Genomic DNA, 20,634 nt, shown 5'->3' with positions numbered 1-20,634 from the left:
AATAGTGCAGAGATGGATTTTGTGCTTTGTTTTATTTTAATCTGACCAGCTCCACTTGTTTGGTAAGTTTCATCCATTCTTATATGTTGTGGTTATTGAAACATTTGAACTTGCTTATTCTCATCCTACATTTTTATTTGATTTGACCCACTTTTTTCAGAGCTTCTTTTTTTCTCCTTTATTGCCACTTTTTAGATTGACTAAAGTTTCATGATTTATTTTTCTTACTACATTTTTCCTTCCTCTGTGGTTTGGAGTTTATGCATTAATGTAATTTGCATTTTTCATTTTTGTTTTATATTATATATTTCATTGTTATTTTAATGAATATTTAATAAAATTTAACCATATATGAATAATATAACAATGTCTAAAGCCCAGCTCATATTTGGGGGAAATACAAATGGGTGGCGGGGAGAATGCAGAATGTCCATGGGTCATAGAAACCACTGACTAGAGTCCAAGTAGCAGGAACTTTCTGGGTTTCCACAAAATTTTAAGGAAAAGGAGAATGAGCAGAAAATAGATGAGACAGACAAAAAGAGCAAGTAGGGGAGCACGGAAGAGCACAGAGTCTCAGAGGCATAAACCAATTTTATTGAGATGCAGTTTACTTACTTGCCAGTGAGAGTATGTGAGTGTGCGTGAGTGTATGTTCACTTGTGAATGTGTATGTTTGTTAGTGTGTATATGTGTCTGAGAGTCTGTGTGTGTGTGAGAGAGAGAGTATGAGTGTGTATGTGAGTGTGTTATATGCTCAGTACTGAGGACAGAGAAAGGCAGAGAGTGGGTAGGAAGCCAGAAAATACATCTGACAGTAAAGAACGTAAAGACTGCTAACTCTGGGAAACGAACTAGGGGTGTTGGAAGGGGAGGAGGGCGGGGGGTGGGAGTGAATGGGTGACGGGCACTGGGGGTTATTCTGTATGTTAGTAAATTGAACACCAATAAAAAATAAATAAAAAAAAAAAGAAGGGCTCATTTTCATGAATTACCCAAAACAGCAAAGTTTGAAAGGAAAAAAGCTAGTGAGGAGGCTGGAAAGCGAGGCCATTACTGTCATAGTATGGGAAAATGTTGAAGGCAGGATCTGAATTGTGGGGTTCTTTCCAGACACAAATGGGTCAGGAGAAATTGAATTTCCTTGGATCAGGGGTTATAGGTTGACAGCAATCATGACCTAGACAGGCCAGACTGGCGTAGTTCAAAAATATCTCTTCTTTCACAAGAAAAGCTTGGATGACTTTATTTCTGAGATTTTTATCCTGTGCTATGGTTACTCTTTTTTTGAACACTAGCTATTGGTACAAGAATCAATTTGTTGACAATAGTTGCTGAAGAAGTTTTGAGTCTCATCTCAATGTAATCTATACCCTGATTAAATTATAAACAGATTTCTAGGATTCAATAATGATAGTCCACATGGTGTAGAAAAGTAGGATTCAAATAGAGTATTCTCTTGTTCAGTGACAGGAGTGCTAGTGACATGTCGGTTTATGAGAAACAGATATGGTAAAATAAAAAAAATGTCTAGTTTATTTTTCTCCACAAGGCAGAGTTATGAAATCTTTTCCGAATGAACTGACACACAAAATGGAGTTAATTAGTGTGATTAAAAAAATTATGTTTTTCATTTTAAACCGTATTTTTTCTTGATATTATTGCCATCTGTGCTGAGGTCTTCTTACTCATCTTATGACAGATGGATTTTAAGGCATGGACACTCTTTTCACACAAAGTATCAGTTAGCTGTTCTAGCCTTGAAGTTTGATTGACAGGGAGCTTAACATACAATTTCTAGCCCTGTAGTCAAGTTATTTAACTTCCTTAAGTTCAGTTTTCTTACTGGAAAAATTGTGTCTACCTCTTGGTTTTTATTGGTGTGTATGGACTAAATGAAATACAAGGCAGCATGGGGTACCTAATAAGTACTCAATAAATATTCTCTATTCTTGTCGTTCAGGTCCACAAAGTCTTAATTTCAACTTTTTTCACTTTAAACGCTGGAAGAAGATTGAAAATGGCAACTGGTATATCATAAAATGACACAGGACCCTTCAGAAAAGTGGGGAGGTATTTATATCTCAAGTCAGCACTATATAAACATCTATGGAAGCCAACAACATTGTATGTCCTCTAAGTATTTCATGGAAGCAATGGAGTTCCTGCTGGGACATGGTCTTGCCAAGCCCCCTAGAGCCCCAAACATTGCCTTTTCAAAGACTCTTCTCTCTACTGCCTCGGGCCACGTTCTGTCAGAAAGCTGCCTTCTTCAAACAGGTCACTAAGTGTGACCCCAAAGAAAAAGCACATCGAGATATCCATCCAACTCTCAAAAGCTTCACTTGTACTCTGTGACCAAAGAGCCTTCTTCCCGTGGTGTATATGAGAGAAGAGAAGAGCATTTCAGAAACCACACTTGAGGCCATTGCAGAGTGAAAGAGGCAAAAGGCGTCAGGCGGGTTTCCAGATTTCTCTCTGGCCCAGATTATCTAGATTTACATCCAGCCTCTGGGACAGTTTATCCAAAAGCTGTTAGAATGATTTGGGTTTCACACAGAGTTATAAAAACATAGCATGAGCCTAATGTCTTTATTTCCTATGAAGTCTTGTTGAGGGAAAGTGAAGCATATTTGTGTCCCAAAGCCTGGAGACATAGGGCCATAATGGGGAAATATGGAGGTCACTCACCAAGACCAGATAGTAACAAAAAATAATCCCCTCCCTTTTTTTTCACGTTCATTTATGTAAGTTGGTCAAACTGGCATCTACTCACCAGGAGATTTTTAGATCTGAGAGATATGGAATAATCTTTCTTCAAATGCTACCCCTGTTCCTATGAAATCCTTCTGTCCTTAGAAAACATCCAGTCAAAAAAATTAATAAGGCTATTGAAGGAACCAAGGGTGCAGCAAGGCTCATTGTATCAGAGACTAAGAAGGTTCACATAAGTCTTAGATCTGCAAGGTGTATTGGTCAGATTCCAACTGCAATACTTCTGTGTAGTAAATTATCAAAATCTCAGTAACATAAAACAATTATTAATGTTTTCTTAGTCATAAGACTGCAGATCAGTGAGAGAAGCTTGGCTCCAAGAGGCCAGTGGGCTCAGGTTTCCTGCATCTGTGTCGCATCCTGGGACTAATGATGGCCAAGGACATAATCTTTTCATAGTGGTTGCAGAAGCTCAAGAAGGACAGGAAGGAACATGCAATGATTCTTAAGGCCTGGGCTCTGAACTGGTGCACTGTCACTTCTGCCCCAGGTCATTGGCCAAAGTATCTCATACTGTCAGGCCCAAAGTCAGTTGGGTGAAGAAGTAAAGACCATTCACCTTGACTCATAGCAAGAGTGGGAAGGAAGTAGGAGTTATGAGAGGAGAATAAGTTCACCCCACAGGGTACCTCAGGCAATGTCCGCCTAAGAGGATCAATATAAGTCCTACTTTCTTGGTACCTTGGGTGGCATTACATAGTCTAGCCAGATGACCTACAACTGAGGTGAGGTTGTATATTAAAAATTCCAATCTCAGCAGCCTGACATGCAGCTCAGGCTTATGAGAAACTTCTTCGGGAAATGCTATTGCTCTGAGTTATCCTCCATACCAAGGTATAAGCAGTGACTAACCAGGCATTTTTATGGCATGCAAAGCTACTATATTGATTACAAGATAATAGAGATTATGGAAAATTTTCCCCAGTGACAATTTGGGAATTGTAATATACCTAACAAATAGAGCCTGCTCATGAGAGGAAATTATCTTGGACTCCTAAGAGTGATTGAAATGAGAAAGACTTGCATTTGAGGAGCACTGAAGAATTTGAAAGCAAGCCTACATCTCCAGACTTGATGCTCCCCACCAGGCCCGCTCCCTACTCGTGGATCAGCTGAGAGCAGGCACACAGACAGAGATGCCACATGGCATGATCAGCACTGGAAGCTGGCTTTTCCCCTCTCATCCTATCATTTTGGTGTAATAATAATGCAATGCATTTTGGATTTGATGCAAATGGCATTTGCATTTTGATACTCACTCCTTGGTTTTCCTCTCACAAACTTGTTTATAAGGATTTCCTTCCAGAGTGACAGTGATTGGCCAACCCCCTGCTACTCAGTGGCTTATCGACCATTGACTTGACTCTGCAACCATAGACTCACGTCTTAGCACAGATCAAGTGGACTGGGGGTCTAGTGTGTGGCTGCCATGTGTCATCCACATGGCTTTGGGCTTGTTGGCAAGCCACCACTTCAGCCTCTCCAAGGAGGAAGTATCTTCATTAGAATGTCCATGAGAGATCAGTGGACATGGACAGGGATGGAGCATTGAGGACACAGAGAAACAAGAAGTGTCTGTCCCTGTGAAGCTGCAGTCTAGTGGAACATACTGAGGCAAAATTTAAAAAGAATGTGACAAGGTGTGATGAGTAAACAGCTATTTTGATTTGCTGTCTAGGCATTTTACAGGATGATTACCTTGTTGACAGTGAGCCTAGGCATTTATTTATTTAAAGATTTTATTTATTTCAGAGAGAGAGGCAAGAGAGAGCACCAGCAGAGGGAGAAGCAGAGGGAGAGGCAGAGGGAGACAGAAGCAGACTCCCCTCTGAGCAGGATGCGGGGCTCCATTCCAGGACCCTGAGATCATGACCTGAGCTGAAGGCAGACGTTTAACCAACTGTGCCACCCAGGTGCCCCGAGTCTGAGCATTTAAATAAAGGCCTGGGTTTATGATTTTTGCCACAAGATCTCATTTTGCTATTCCTGGGGCACCTTTGAAAAGAACCACTTAGAATTGAGCCCACAGCAAGTTAATGACCTCTACCCCAACCACCTTATAAGTAGTAAGTAGGTGCTTGCTTGCCTGTTCTCTGTCTCCTGCTTGCTTATGACCTGGGATGGAAGACTGCCGTTCCCTGGCTCATTGTGTGCCCCTACCCACCCCATTTCTGGGATCTGTAAGTAACACATCTCTGACTTTACTTCCTTTATGGAAGTGTATTGAAACTGCACCTTCATTAAAGAAACCTTATGGTTTTCACTTTCCCAAAGTGGCAGCTTGGAGGCTGAAGAGCTACCTGCTGACCCCATGTGGGTGGCTTGTGCCTCCTCAGTCAGCATATCATAATCTGCATATTTTCTATTTAATATTGGCTCTTCCAAGCAATTCCTAAAAGTAGTGATCGCATTTTACAGAGAATTCTAGTAACTTGAGCAAAGGTCCATAGCAAGTTGATAGCTGAGTCAAGATTCCAATTCACACCAAAATTTGACTTCCGAGTTTTTGCTCTTCTTGCCACTCAGCTCACAGGAAGTGAAGCATCTCATTTCCAAAATCTCATCTCTAGCAGTCCCCTCACCTAACATATTTCTAATCTCCTATGTTCATTTTTTTGCTTTCTCTACTTGGGCAGGAACCATGTCTTAAAAGAATTTGAATCCCCTGAAGTACTGTTATGCTACTGGATAGTAATAGATACTAAAAAAATAACATTAAGATAAAAAAAAAACAGAACTACTAACACAGCCGCAAAAAGCGAACACTGTGTTGCCAAACCAAATAGAAGTGTGCTTGAGGTGCCTTGTTTTCAGGGAGCATCTGAATTGCCCCTATTATTTTCCTCTTCTTGATCAGTGAGCTCCGAGGGACGAAAGATCAGATGAAAACATTAGCGTAAAAAAATTAGTGTCAAAAGCACCTTAGAAAAAAGACAAGTATCCAGTCATTTCAACTGCTCACACAAAAAATATGTTCCTCCCTTTTCTTATTTCTATTTAAAGTCCTCATTAACCTTCCTAAAGTCCCAGTTTCCACTTAATCTCTGTGCTGGTCAAGATACAGTCTTCATTCCCTAACCTTCTCTTTCTACCCAGTGGTCACCCTTTGAAGTCACAGAGAATGCCACGCACACAAGGAAGCCATTAGTAGAGTCCCAACCTATATAGCCTACCATAAATTAGAATGCTAAGGGAGCCTTTTCATCCACTGCAAAGCCACTTGGGCTGACTGCTGGCAGTGCCTTCCCATCGATGACAGGTTACCAAAGAGTTCTCTCTACACAGCTCATTTCTGGTGGCAGCAATATTCCTGTCTGACTTCTGAAGTGATTTTTGCAATGCACACGGCTGCCAGAGACAGGGATTCTGGAATGAGAGTTTTAGCAGAAGCCCCTGGCCCCAGCCTGCTCCTTTCTCTCTGCTGTGGAGGGGCTGGGGGCCAACCTTGCTGTGTAAGTCTCCCTTGCTGCCTTACTTCCCTGAGTCAAGACCTCAAAACTAGTCATGTATTTGCACTTCTAAGACTCTTTCTACTGTGCTTATGTGCTTCAGTTCAAGTTTTGACTTCTAAGTCTCAAGATGTGTGTTGAGTCTATTGAAAAGCGTGAAGTTGGCATTCATTGTAAAGATGAAATTGGCCCCTTTAAGAATTTCATGTATGTCAAAGCATAAAATAATTTTAAATAAAATATTTCTATACATATAAAATATCTACTAATTGTGATAATACTGTATTTAGAGGGTAATAGATTCTAGGATATGAAGTATTAGGAAGATACTTGCTTCTTTCATTGCTGGAATGAATTGTGAGTTGTTGCATTCTTGGGGAAAATAGTTATACCTTGAGTCTCAGTTTCCTCATTTACAAAATCAGGTAAGAATGAGTGATCTCTTTATTTACTTCAAATTCTGATAATTCTACTACTGGTTTGGGTTCTCCCAGAAGCAGAGAAAAAAATTGATTCAGGAGGTGATCTCAGGAAACTGTTAAGGGTGTGGGGACGTGAGACAGAGAAGATAGCCCATAGTGGGTGTATCATCAGGGCCACTGGGCTTAATCCATCTGGAGACCCCCGGAAAACAGTATGAAACATGCCTCAACCTGAGGTCGCTGGGGTATTTGCATAGTAAATCCTGCCAGTCATCGTGAGGGCCATTCCCAAGAGGCCCGTCTGGCCTGCCACAGGATGGAAAATGCTGGAGGAATCCCTGAGGCCGAGAGAGGCAGACGCTGATGGTTGGAAGGTGGGCAACACTCCCGGAGCTGGTGGGTGTGCAGACATGGGTGGAGCACCCACTGGTCTTGTTAGAGCTGCTATATTTGCCCTCCAGATCTGCAAGTGAGTTGTGCCTTAGAGACAAATGGTAACTCTGTGTAGTCAAGGTGAAAGTCATGGCAGGATCATAACCTGTGTCTTTGTGATAATTGCATAGTCTCATCTGGTCTGGTGGTTTTACCCAGAGCATCACAGGACACAGACGTTAATATACAGCCTTGTTGGTAAAGACATAAAAACACGTGTTGAAATTACTAAAAAGTATTTTAGTAAATCCATGTCATTCTTTCAACGTCACCATGTTTCACCGTCATGATGTCATTCTCACTTGGATTCTGAAATGTCTTCCAAGCAAAAGAATAATGACTAGCAGCAAGATAGTATTCTGGGAATGCACAATCCCCAAGTGTCCATGCACGGGGCATCATGCACAGGACAAATGTGGCTTATGGGAATGACATCCCACTCACCCTGAGCATGGCTGTTGTGTGTACTGAGCACAACTGATTGGATAAGACACTAGCAAAGAGATTTCAGGTAGATTCCAGTGCTTCTGGACAACTTATGGAACTTCCTGAGCAAGTCAGATGTGTCCTTAGTAACTGAAAATCCCTGCCAATAGCAAGGGGGTGAAAGATAGGCCCAAGTTTCTAGTTCCTTTCAACTGTTTTTCAGTTTGTTAATGGAATTCATTCATTGGGTTAACAAATCTCCCTTGAGCACCTGTCCTGCTCTGGCACTGAGGACACAGCAGTTAAAACTGATAACATCTTACCCTCACAGAGCTTCCTTTTTACCAAAAGAAGAAATGGATAACAGACAGACAAACAAGTAGCTAAATAAACACTATGTCAGAGGTGAACAATGTTAGGGACAGAAATGAGACAGAGTAGATGGAGAGTAGTAGAGAGGTTTAGGAGAAGAGATTTATCCAGATGCTGGCTAGGGATCATCGGCATTTAAAATTCCTTTGAGGCTAGACCCATGGGAATGGAAGGAAGGGCTTGAAGAATCCAGGCCTACTGCTGACAATAGAGTCGAGGTCAGGAATTAGAAAAGCAAAGAACCTGAGGCCATGGTAAGATACAGGGGTGGGACGGAACAGGGGAGACGAGGAAAGAATGCCTGGAGGAGAACCTGTCAGTCATGTGGCACCTGTGAGAACTTTGGCTCTCACCTTGAGTGATGTGGGCAACAGAGGCCTGACATTCTCTGATTTTGGTTTGAAAGGCATCATGCAGAAGCTTGGGGGAAGCAAAGCTGAGGGAAGTAGCAACAAAGCTATAAAGACCATTTTATGTCGATTTTGTTCATGTTCTTCATGTGTAAAAAAAGTCCTTAGCTCTGTCTTTCCCAAGTGCCAAGAACTGAATTGTGTTCCCTCCAAATTCCTGTTTTGACGTCCTAACCCCCTAAATGATGGTATTTGGAAAATGGGGCATTTGGGAGATAATTAGGTTTCAATAAGGTCATGAGGGTAAAGACTATATGATGAGATTAGTGCCATTATAAGAAGAGGAAGAGACATATGGACTCTCTTCTAGGTGAGGACACAGGGAAGAGGTGGCTGTGTGTGAGTGAGGAAGAAGGTACTCGCCAGGGACTGGCCATGCTGGCACCTTGGTCTTGGACTTCCAGTCTCTGGAACTGAGAGAAAAGAAATCTCTGTTGTTGTTTAAAACCACATACCTTCCCTAATTCTCTACGGCTTTCGTGCTTCTTGACTTTCGTGCTGAGGCGGTGAGGCGTATTGTTTCGTGTATTTAGGTTGGGTTATTGAGGGCGTGTGATGGAGTAGGGATAGGAGGCGGAGGCGGATGTGCGTGTCTTCTTCTTTCTTTCTTTCTTTTTCTTCTTCTTCTTTCTTTCTTTCTCTCTCTCTTTCTTTCTTTCTTTCTTGCTTTCTTTCTTCTTTTCTCTTTCTCTCTTTCTTCTTTCCTTTTCTTTCTTTCTTCTCCATAACCAAAGAGTTCTTTATCACAGATAGTATTTTCAGAAATTCAGATTCAAAGTATAACAAAGTGTTTTGTAAGGCCCATATGGATCCATACAAGGACACCCAGAATGGCTGCCGCAGAGACTGGGTGGAGGCTGCAGGTGGCCTTGGCAACTTCAGGGGTCGGGGGCTGGGCACTAGGTCATCCCAGGAAAAATGGAATAAGGGCAAGTGGTGCCTGTGTCCTAGGCTTGTAACAAGCAGTCAATGCCTGGAGACTCTCTCTCATACTGACAGAGGGAGCCTGAGAATGGAGAGAAAAGAAATATCTTGTGTTTAAAGTCACTTAGTCTGTGGTGCTTTGTGATGGCAGCCCAAGCAGACTCATACATGAGCCACTTTTATTGTCTTTGCTTCGGGCTGCTGGCAGAAGTCAGTGGCAGCAGGGAGTCCTCTGGGGAGTGGGCTTAGGGCCTTCAGGAGATTGTCAGGTGGAGAGAAGAGCTATCAAAGAGAGGCCATGGGGAGGCCAGCAGACCCAGACCATGCAGGGCCAGGTAGGTCCTGGGGTGGTGATGATGGGGCTGGAATTTCACCCTCTACGGGAGGTGGGGCCTTGCAGGGGATGGGCAGAGGAGTCACATAGTGGTGTTTGTTGTAAAAAGATGGTTCTGGCTGCTGAGAAGGGGTAGCAGGTGGTAGGAAGGCAGGACTGCAAGTGAGGAGTCCAGGAGAGATGGGTAGTCCAAGTGCAGGCCCGGGACTTCAGTAGCCGCGGGGTGGCCGCAGTGGGAAAGGGGGACAATGGAATTGGGCAACTTGTGGATTGAGTGTGTGCCTGTATAGGGGGTTGTTGAGAGAGAAGACATCCAGGTAGGGCCCTGGATTCAGTCCCTAGTGAGTGGTGGGGTAGGATAGCAGGCAGGTGCAGGTGTGTCAGTGACCACCAGAAGCTGTACCGTGGCTGGGTCACGGTGGCATGGCCAAGATTAGATGCTGAGTGGATGCATGGAGAAATACCATGAGCCTGGGGCCCAGTGGGTAGCAGGAAAGAGAAACGAAGCAGAGGGAGTGGGGTGGAGGAGTTTGGGAAGGGAACAGCCCTGGCCCAGTCTGACTTGGGTTTCCTGGGATGCTTATAGACCAGCAGGTCACAAACATAAATAAATGCTATGTAGCATCGGACCCACAGGTCACTGCTATCATAACTATAGTCCCAGGCTTTTTTTCTGAATACAGTGCTTTAAGGGCTGAACATCAAATTATTTTTTCTAAATATGGAATTTTCAGAGACACACTGGTTCACCATAGGAAAGGGTTGTTCAAGTTGATTCCTAAAGCCCCCAGCCCCTCTATTTTAGTAAGCTTTCCCCCCTAAGTGGGACTTGAACTCATGACCCTGAGATAAAGAGTCGCATGTTTCAGTGCCATAGCCAGCCAAGTGGTGCCACACCTAATGCCCCTTTCAAACTTGAAATTCTAATGATCCAATACCAGAACTCTAGCAATGCTGGAAATACATATTTCTTAACCATAACAGTCCATTTTGTAGTTTAACCTAATGAATTTGTTTCAAAACCAAATAGTCTTGGTGGCTTTTTGTGATTTTATGACACAGGTTACTGAATTTCTGACAGGTGAAATCAAATTTTAAATCTTAGTTAAGGGAAAAGCTGTTGCTGCTCTGCTATGAGGAGACAATTGGTACCTACAAAAGAATCTGCCTTTCGATAGATATATTCAATCATATATTCAAATTAATTCATGAATCAATCATATTTATTTTTAAAAAAGATTTTATTTGTTTATTTAGAGAGACAGAGAGAGACAACACAAGTGTGGGAGGGAGGCAAGAGAGAGAGCAGCAGATTCCCTGCTGAGCAGGGTGCCAGATGTGGGGCTCCATTCCAGGACCCTGAGATCATGACCTGAGCCTAAGGCAGATGTTTAACCTACTGAGCCACCTAGGAGTCCCTCAATCATATTTCTTGAATTTAATTTTAAAAATTTCATATGTATATATGATTTTATAAATTTAATTTTTAAAGATTTATTTATTTATTTATTTATTTATTTATTTATTTATTTATTTATTTATAGCATGCAATGGGGAGTGGCAGAGGGAGAAGGAGAGTCTTGATCAGACTCTGAACTGAGCTCAGAGCCCAGATGTCAGATGCTTAACTGACTATGCCACCCAGGTGCCCTGTAAAAATTTGATTTTTAATGTACTGAGTACGTTGCAAAAAAAATTTGACTGATTTTTTTTCTGAATCACAAAGAGGAGAAAGTGATTTTGCTTTTGTAGTCTACTATCTGAAACAATTTAGACATGATGTTATTTTCCTGATATTCCTTTGAGGTAAGTAGGTATAATGCAATTTTAACTTCTATTGAATAAAAAACTAAATGGGAGAGAAGACACAATGTTCTTATAACCCAAATTACTCATAAATGTTGCAATTGACAGAAGAAGGGCTGTTTGCATCCGCTTTAAGATGCACTGAGTAGTACAATAAGTTTCCTCTTATCATGTTGATCAAACTGTACTTGGATACTATGAAATGCGTTTGATGTTTGTTAAGGTTTAATTTACTAAAATAATTTCTTAGTGTTCTAGGAAGCCAAAAGTAGTAAAATGTAATTAATTACATTTTAATGTAATTTTAATTTTAATTAATTACATTAATTAAAAAGTGATTGGATAACTCATTCAGTGATACACTGGCAAGAACTTTTAATCCTGGTCAGAGCTATTTCACTATGTCAATTTTACATTTTTTCTTGAGCAAGTTGTGTATAAATAGGTAAATATAGGAATAATGTAAAGCAAAATGGATGGCTGGAAAGCAGACAATGCAGAGATATGGTTATTTGGCATTATCACAATTTTTCAGAAATACTCAGTTTTTATACTGCAAAAATGAGCCCCAAACTCACTCCACGGAAATCGATTTGAAGGTGGAATTTAATGCTGTTAATAGCCCATACCAAATTTACTCAAATATTTGAAGTTCTAGATGCTTTCATTCTGTTCTAAACAAATGTAACTTATTTGCAAATGGTTAAAAGTACCAAAATAATGGCAAGAATGCTCTTTTTTAGTTCTGATGATATTGCTTCATTTTAAAGCATCAAGGATGATTTAGATTTTTGGAAGAACAGAGGAGGCATGAAGATTTCTGAATTCCCACAAATGCAAACCACCACTGAGAGGACCAGCCTCAGGACAGCTGTGGTCTGGAAGCCAAATAGTGCAGCAGCAAAAAAAGAGCTGTTCTTTTTTGAATAATAATGACAATAGAATCTCTCCAAACTGAAACCGAGGAAGAACTAGAAACATTGTTTTCTTACTAATGTGAGGTTGGAAACATTGGCTTTCAAGTGAATTGGCCATGACCACACCAACACTTGGATGGGACCAGGGCTGGGATTGCAGGCAGATGTGAGTTTGTCATCTGCATGCCAACATTCAAACATTTTCTCCTTTCTCCTGTTAGCACATTGAGGTGGGCCTTGCTTGAGTGACACAAACTGATTACAGACACATGTTACCTGGAAACATGCTGTTTGGCTTAACATGAGGTCCATGTACTTAGTCCCTTGTGTATAAAAACGCAACATTTATCCAGGATATTTGACAAATGCTCAGAAATGTCTATTATGCCAGAGAGCTGTCAAAGAAGCAGTCTTTTCCAATGGAGAGCTCCTTAACCCCATTTCCACCAACTGAATAAGGACTTTTGTCTTGTCTGGGAAAAATCATGACACCAAAATGTATGACTTCAAAGTAAGGAGTGAGGAGGGGGATGGAAGTATGAGAAAATCAAGGTTACTTGTGAGGACCCAAGGACTAGCACATGCTTTCCCAAATATGTGATTTAAGTGGTCATTCTCCACTTATTCCATTATCCCATTTCAAAAAAGCTTGCTATTTTTCAAATAACATGCTATTTTCTACACTTTTTTCTTTAATATACAAAGAGTTCTTATAAATCAAGAAGAAAAAATTCTTTCCAAAGATATGAACAGAAAGATAAATAGAAATGGTTTAGAAAGATTTTCACTTATCAGTTGGGCAGAAATGAAAACTTTGAAACAAGCAAACGTGATTATTGCATTATTGCAGCAAACTCTGGCTAATGCATCTCTGTAGATGGTGATAAAAAGTGAAAAGAAGTTCAGATGGAGACTTTTGAATTGCTGGAGATAGTGAAGATAGGCACAATCCCCTAAGATCATGACCCTACTTGGAGAGTCTAAGAAATTATTGATAATGAGTGGGGAACAATACCAGTTAATGTGGTGCTCCATAAGTGAACTGCAGAAACATTTTATCACAAGAAAACTGCCCCATGATCCTGAGGACAATACACTATGCCTTTGGGCATTTACTGAGAGGATGTGTAGAAACTGGGATGAATAGGTAACATTTGTGTGTGTGTGTCTTTGTGTGTGTGTGTGTGCAGATATACATGTGTTTGTGTGTTCTTTTTTTTTTTTTTTTTTTTTTTGTGTTTGTGTGTTCTGAGGGGCACCTGGGACTAAAGATTCTCTTCTCCATCATTCCAGGCTGGACTGTTAAGAATCTTAGTGTTAAAAGTATGTCAGGGTCAAGCATTAAAACACGACTGTAAGGTGCAATAATCCTGAGCCTTGCCTTTGGGGTTTCTCTCCATCTCCTTCAGTATAACTCAGTTCTTCAAGAATAATGTTTTAAGAACAGCCCAGGGCAAGAGCTCAAGGCAAGAGCTCAAGGCAGAGTCTAGATGTATGCATGGGAAGTTATGTCTTCACAAGGGGTAACAAGACTCCCCAGTAAACACTGCCATCATTCTATAAGATTGGCACTAAGTCTTGTGCAGAAGTTTAGTATATATTTTGTAATTGTTTTTTTTGAGTACATAAATAAAGAGAATGTTCTTCAGATAGTCCATGACTTCTGGCTTCATCCCAAGCACATAAATGGACTTAAAAACAAAGTTTATTGATTGCTGGACAGTCACCTTTAGGAAGGAAGGGGAGTCTGAAAGAAAAGCTGGAGAAGGCAAATTATCTTACTTTGAATATTCTTTCTTCGCCAATTCAATTAGAGAATCACTATTCTGTTTGTTCATCAATTGTTTTAGTTTGTCTCAATAAGAAAAATCTTTTCATGGAGGAAAAAATTGCTTTGTTATGTCCTTGGGTATGACCCCTCTCTATTTATGTTTCTGTGTCTGTCTCTCTCTCTTCTAGCTTGTTCTTACTGATGTCTTGGTTAGGTTGCCTCCCTGATTTTCATTCTTCTGTTTCAAGTCACTTAGTACCAAATTTGAAACTTCAAGGTCTTAATTATTCATAATATCTATATCTATCTATCTATCTATCTATCTATCTATCTATCAATCATCTATCTATCATCTATCTTATCTCTCTTTCATTCTGTCAACTACATTCAGTGCAAATACCAATCTTCTTCAGATATTCATAACATAAAAATTATATATAATATGTAGATATCTATACTTATCATATATATAAATAAAGAGAGATTCATTTTAAAGATTGGCTGACACTATTATAGAGGCCAGCATCTCAAGTTTGCAAGGAGGGTTGTCAGACATGGAGATAGAATTTTTCCCTTTTCCTGAGGGGACCTCAGTCTTCTCTCCAACTGAGTAAATGGAGGTCTATTCACATTCTAGTGGTTAATCTGTTCAAAGTCTACATATTTAAATCCTAATCTTTTATTTTTTTAATTAAAAAAATCCTAATCTCAACAACAACAAAAAATGCCTTCATGACCACATCTAGATTGACGTTTGACCAAGCAACTGGGTATCGTGGCCTAACCAAGCTGAGACATAAAATTAACCATCACAAGGTCAGTACTCACTATACCCCATCCCCAGCTTTAGATCAGAATTCCAGCCCTCTGCTGGTCCAGATGGGGAAATAGAACAATTAGGACTCCATCTAAATGCAGACCTAAAGGAATACCATCGACATTCTTGCTAGTTAACTGGGAGATATTTGCTACTTGATTTGTCAAGTAAATATAATGATGTATATCTTTAGCACACACTTCTGTTTGGCAGATGATATGTCCTTAACATGGCACACTGGTGTAGGAAATTATTTGACTTCCTAGTTCCATATGGTGACATATTCCTTTTGTGATACTAGAGTATGAGTGTGTTAAATTTTTTAGTGTGTGTGTGTGTGTGTGTGTGTGTGTAGGCATATGTACCACATCTGGAATTCAAAAATATCAAGGAACCAGATGTACATTCATATGATCATATATGTACATACACATATACTACCAACTCCTTTAAAATGGGAACGGCTTCATTTGTATCCTTTAGTTTTATTGAAGGATCCTGAGAGTGAATAAAACCATAAGAAAACATATGGAAAAGCAGTCAAATAGATTATGAATATAATCTACATTGTCTTAATAGCATCACAGAGGGAGGTGGGGCTGTGATGGTATTTACTGATTATTTAGAGTTGTTGTTAGATCCTGTATGAGGTACTTCTCTTGCATTATCTCCTCTGATATGTGAGGGAGCATTTTCTTTAAACTGGGGAATTGGGCTCAGCAAATAAAGTGCACAAGCAAGATTTGCTCTCGAGTTTGCCTTAATCTAAATACATGTGGTTTGTTCCCCTATTATACTGCAGCGACATCTCTGACCATGTATGAACACTTCCAGAATACTCAACTGCAAATTACTCATAAGTTTTAATGGTGATGATGGGCAATGTGCAGACACTGCTTTGAAAGTCTTCCAGGCAAAATTATGCTTGATGGCTTAGAACTTAGGGATACACTGATCCATCAGAATACTTCCTCCTCTCCCCCTTTTTTCTGCTTCAGGATACTTCTCTTCCCTCACAGAGGACTTTGGAAGAGACTCTGCTAGCCCTCCTCTTACCAGGTTCCTTGGTTTTAGAAAAATTGTCCCAAGTGCCCCAAAGGGGATAGATTGTAGGGGATCAGTCTGAGAAATGAAAGAGGTAATATAAGTAAGACATAATAGAGACAGAAATGGACTTAAGGCTCTTCAGGAAGTACAACAAGCAGGATGTGATATTGGTTGAGTGGACTGGGAAAGGGAAGGGGAATGAGGTCAATAAGTACTTCAATTTCTGGTTTTGGCAGTGGGGCAGATGGAGCCAAGTTTCAGTGGTATTTTGTGTCTGTCAGTTGAAGGTGCATTTGGGCCATCTGGGTGGAGCTATCCAGTAGGTGGTGCTGTGGCAGTCAGAAGAGAGGGCACAGGGAGACATATCAGAGGTGGAGCTCTGAGGAGTCCAGTGACTGGCACATTGCCTGCTTCCCACAGGTGCTCACCAGATATTTGTGAAATGCATTGGATGAGAGGGGTTGTTATGGACACACTTGGATTGGGATAGGAAGTTGTTAAATTTGCATTTGAAGGCTTTTTTTCTCTGATGGGGCTGTCATCTGCTGAAGGGGAAGAATGGGTGATGGTGTTTTAAGATTGAGCAGAGAGAAGTTCTGAACTTAGCCAACACTGAGAGGAAATGAGTCAAATAAAGAAAGAGAAAGGGGTCCTTGAGGAGTCTCAAGGGCTGAATTAAGGTGGGATGCTGTAAATAGTGGTTCCAGCCTGCTGGGTGGTATGGCTTTGTCAGCAGAGACAAAGACAACTCCCAAATGGTGGAAGTTGAGTTGATTAGCAGTTGGGGTTTCACTGAGTACTTACAATGGTAGTGAGACCAGGGAGTTGATATGATTGACAGGAATGGAGTCTGGGACTGTTCCTTCTTTGACTTTTTGGAAGAGTTTGAGAAGTGTTGTTAATTCTTCTTTAAATTTTTTGTTAGAACTCACCAGTGAAACCATCTGGTCCTGGGCTTTTCTTTGTTGGAAGGTTTTTGATTATTGATTCAATCTCCTTACTCATAATTAGTCTGTTTAGATTTTCTATTTCTTCATGATTTAGTGTCAGCAGGTTGTATATTTCTAGGAATTTATCCACTTCTTGTAAGCTATCCAATTTGTTGGCATTTACACTAGTCTCTTATGATCCTTTGTATTTCTGTGGTATCGGTTGTAATGTTTCCCCCTTAATTTGCATATATTTAAAATTTGAGGTCTTCTCTTTTTTTTGGTTAGTCTAGTTAAAGGATTTTAAATTTTGTTCACTCTTTCAAAGAACCGACTCTAGTATCGTTAATCTTCTGTATTGTTTTCTCTATTTCATTTATTTCGGCTCTAATTGTTATTTCCTTCCTTCTGCTAACTATGGTCTTAGCTTGTTCTTCTTTTTCTAGTTCTTTGAGGTATAAAGTTAGGGTGTTTATTTGAGATCTTTTTTTTTCTTGATGTATGCATTTACAGCTGTGAATTTCCCTCTTAAAATAGCTTTTGCTGCATCCATAAGTTTTAGCATTTGTGTTTACATTTTTGTTTGAACCAAGGTATTTTTTAAAGATTTTTAATTTTTGTAAGTGATCTCTACATCTAAGACATAGATGGGGTTTGAACTTACAACCCCAAGATCAAAAGTTACATTCTTTACTACTGACTGAGCCACCAAGTACCACAAGATATTTTTGATTTCTCTCTCTCTTTTTTAAAAGATTTATTTATTTATTCATGAGAGACACATAGAGAGAGGCAGAGACACAGGCAGAGGGAGAAGCAGGCTCCTTACAGGGAGCCCGATGTGGGACTCAATCCCAGGACCTGAGGATCATGCCCTGAGCCAAAGGCAGATGCTTAACCGCTGAGCCATCCAGGCATCCCTTGATTTCTTTTTTGATTTTTTTTTTTATCCGTTGGTTGTTCAGGAGTGACTGTGATGAATTGCACGGACTGACTGCTTTCCATGGCATTAGGGAAAGACCCGCTGGAATTGAAGAGGTGGAAATCTCAGTGAAGAGAAGTGAAATGGGTGTGACTAAGTGAGAGAAGAATGTTCTGGTGATAGCCTAAGTATGGATGCAAATTTTAGTAGTGCTAAAGATGACAAGATCCAGGGTAAAGGCAAAGGAAAGCATCACCAGTGTGGGATGGAGAGGGAGCTTACTGAGGTGGGAAGCCCAGGACTTGAGGGTGAGAGGTAGAACTCATGGGTCCAGAGACATGTGTCACCAAGGGCTGGCTGGCATTGGGCTGAAGGAGGAACAAAGGGCTCAGCACAGAGTTCTTCATGGGGGCATGAACGAGCCTTAAGAGTAAGGACAAACATTATATGGTCTCATTCATTTGGGGAATATAAAAAATAGTGAAAAGGAATAAAGGGGAAAGGAGAAAAAATGAGTGGGAAATATCAGGGAGGGAGACAGAACATGAGAGACTCCTAACTCTGAGAAATGAACTAGGGGTGGTAGAAGGGGAGGTGGGCGGGGGGTGGGGGTGACTGGGTGATGGGCACTGAGGGGGGCACTCGATGGGATGAGCACTGGGTGTTATTCTATATGTTGGCAAATTGAACACCAATAAAAAATAAATTTATATAAAAAAAAGAGTAATGCTGTAGGCTCGGTAAATATTGGGAAGCCATGCCTCATTTGGACACTTCCTAGAAGCTTACCTTAAGATAAGGAACTTGGTATAGGAGGTTTACTTGGGAGATGATCCTTGGGGTGCAGAGAGAGAAGGGAGAGAAGGCAGAAAGAGAAGGGAAAAAAGCCAATGAAATGTCCAGTAATAAATGGGCTTCTCTGAGGGCAATTAGGGACATGCCTCCTGGGACTGAGAATTAGTTCACTGAGTGATGAGGGGCCCCCAGCTCTCCTCAGCACTGGCTGTGGGTTGCCATGGGGAGTCAACTGGTTAGTACCTGTCCTACGTATAACCAAGGTTCTCCATTGGAAAGAGTTCATCTTCAGGAAAGAGGCAGGAAGTCTGTAGCTTGTATGGCAACTGCCACAGTAGGCTGAGTACATACAGGTGAGGCACTGCCAGCTTGTCAATTGGATGGAGTGACTCTGGAGGGAGTAGTTTTTGGGCAAAGAGGAAATGTCAGGACCTGAATGTGACACTATGGATAAAGAAGTGACTAGGGCACCTGAGTGACTCAACTGGTTAAGCATCTGCCTTCAGTTCAGGTCATGACCTCTGGGTCCTCAGATCGAGGCTGCATCAGGCTTCCTGCTCAGCAGGGAGTCTGCTTCTTTCTCTCACTCTCTGCCCTTCTTCCCTGCTCGTTCTCTCTCTCTCTTTCAAATAAATAAATAAATAAATAAATAAATAAATAAATAAATAAATAAAATCTTAAAAAAAAAGAAAAAGAAGTGGCTGATCTCACCTGATGTTGACATAGATGAGACATGCAAGGACACAGCAGCAGACCCTCAAGAGGGCACCAGGGGAAGCTCACCTACAAGTGAGAGCCAGGTTTCAAATAAGGGAGGAGGGCACGCTCACTAAAGGGCTGTGGATGTGGGAGGTGTTTGCTTGAGCAAGGAGTTTCTGGAAGGCTCAGGGATGTTAGGTGGAAGAAGAGAACTGACACAAAGGGATGAGGAGATGTTCAGAGCTCCAGGGAACACAGGTATCTGGAGAGGTTCCCATCTGAGCTGTGATCCAGCAGTATGGGCATGTGATACAGGGTAGTTCCTCATAAAGTTTGTCCTTGGAGTATTGGGGCTTTTTAGAAGGAATTATCTTCAGAGCATGTTTCTGAGACACTCTGTGGATTGACCCAGGAATCTTACTGCCTGTTAGAAATAGCAGTGCCCAAGTGTGTGGAGGGAGCTGTTCTCTTTGACAGGACCATGGGATAGGATCCTGGTTTCAGGCCACTGGCCAACATGCCCCAGGGAATGGCCAGAGCTGGTTTTCTGTTCTGAGGTGGTTTCTCCAGGTGCCTGCCAGAGAGAAGAGCCCCAGCCTGTGCTGTGTGACCTCACCCAAAGCTAGGCTGAGAAGGATGAGAAGGGCCTTCTACACATTTGTAATTTTCACATTTTTTAAATTGATGCAATCCTTTCTTCAAATGGAAGAGTTCTATCAAACCTAATATAAAGACAGATTTAGACAGAGCTGCTGGGCCAGGTCTCTGAGTGTCAGACACACTATGGCCTCTCCAATTGGCCAAAAGGAACCTGATTTGATTTAGTCGTGATCAACTAAAATCTACCCCTAGCTTGGGCCATAGTGGGACAATTACACATTGAGGCTCCCTTGCTTTGGCCTGTGTCTGCTGCATTGCATTTTGATTTGGGTTTGTTGAGGATGGCTGGCGGACAGAGCTGTGCTCCTGTGTGTTGGTGAAGACCCTGTGTACTGTTCACACAGACACTCTTTTATGGGGCTCGAGTGCAAGAGAAACTCCTTGTAGGAGTTCTGGCAACAAAAAATGTTTTTCTTCTGAGCAGCTACTTGTTATTTATTTATTTATTTAATTTTGTGGCTCCTGGGAATGCCATAACACCATTTGTCTGCCTATAAAGCTGAGGTCCAAGTTTGTGGTCCACCCAGCATCAGCGTTTGTGCAGAAACTTTTTGGGCATGGATGTTACCCTGGATTCCACTGAACTATCTTATACTCATTTTTCCTTTACTCTGTTTTTTTTTTTTTATATACTAATAGAATTATGTACCCTGTTGTGTTTAGAACAGGTAGAAGATTGCCTTCGGAATCATAATGAGTTTTGGTGACTTAAAGCTAAGTTTGAGTT

General features: G+C 41.1%; 1 long non-coding RNA gene across 10 annotated transcripts in view; it reads left to right on the top strand.

Annotated features, from left to right (window-relative positions):
• Positions 1–20,634, top strand: part of LOC102151318 — an 82,019-nt gene that overhangs the window by 23,732 nt on the left and 37,653 nt on the right. For all 10 annotated transcript variants that reach the window (XR_005377465.1, XR_005377460.1, XR_005377466.1 and 7 more), the window contains exon 2: positions 1,964–4,415. This is a non-coding gene — a long non-coding RNA (uncharacterized LOC102151318). The remainder of the gene's footprint in view (positions 1–1,963; positions 4,416–20,634) is intronic.

Source organism: Canis lupus, chromosome 24 (assembly GCF_011100685.1).
Source record: "Canis lupus familiaris isolate Mischka breed German Shepherd chromosome 24, alternate assembly UU_Cfam_GSD_1.0, whole genome shotgun sequence".
Taxonomy (NCBI): Eukaryota; Metazoa; Chordata; class Mammalia; order Carnivora; family Canidae; genus Canis; species Canis lupus.
Note: the sequence above shows the minus strand (reverse complement) of the source record. Positions and strands in the feature narration are given on the sequence as shown.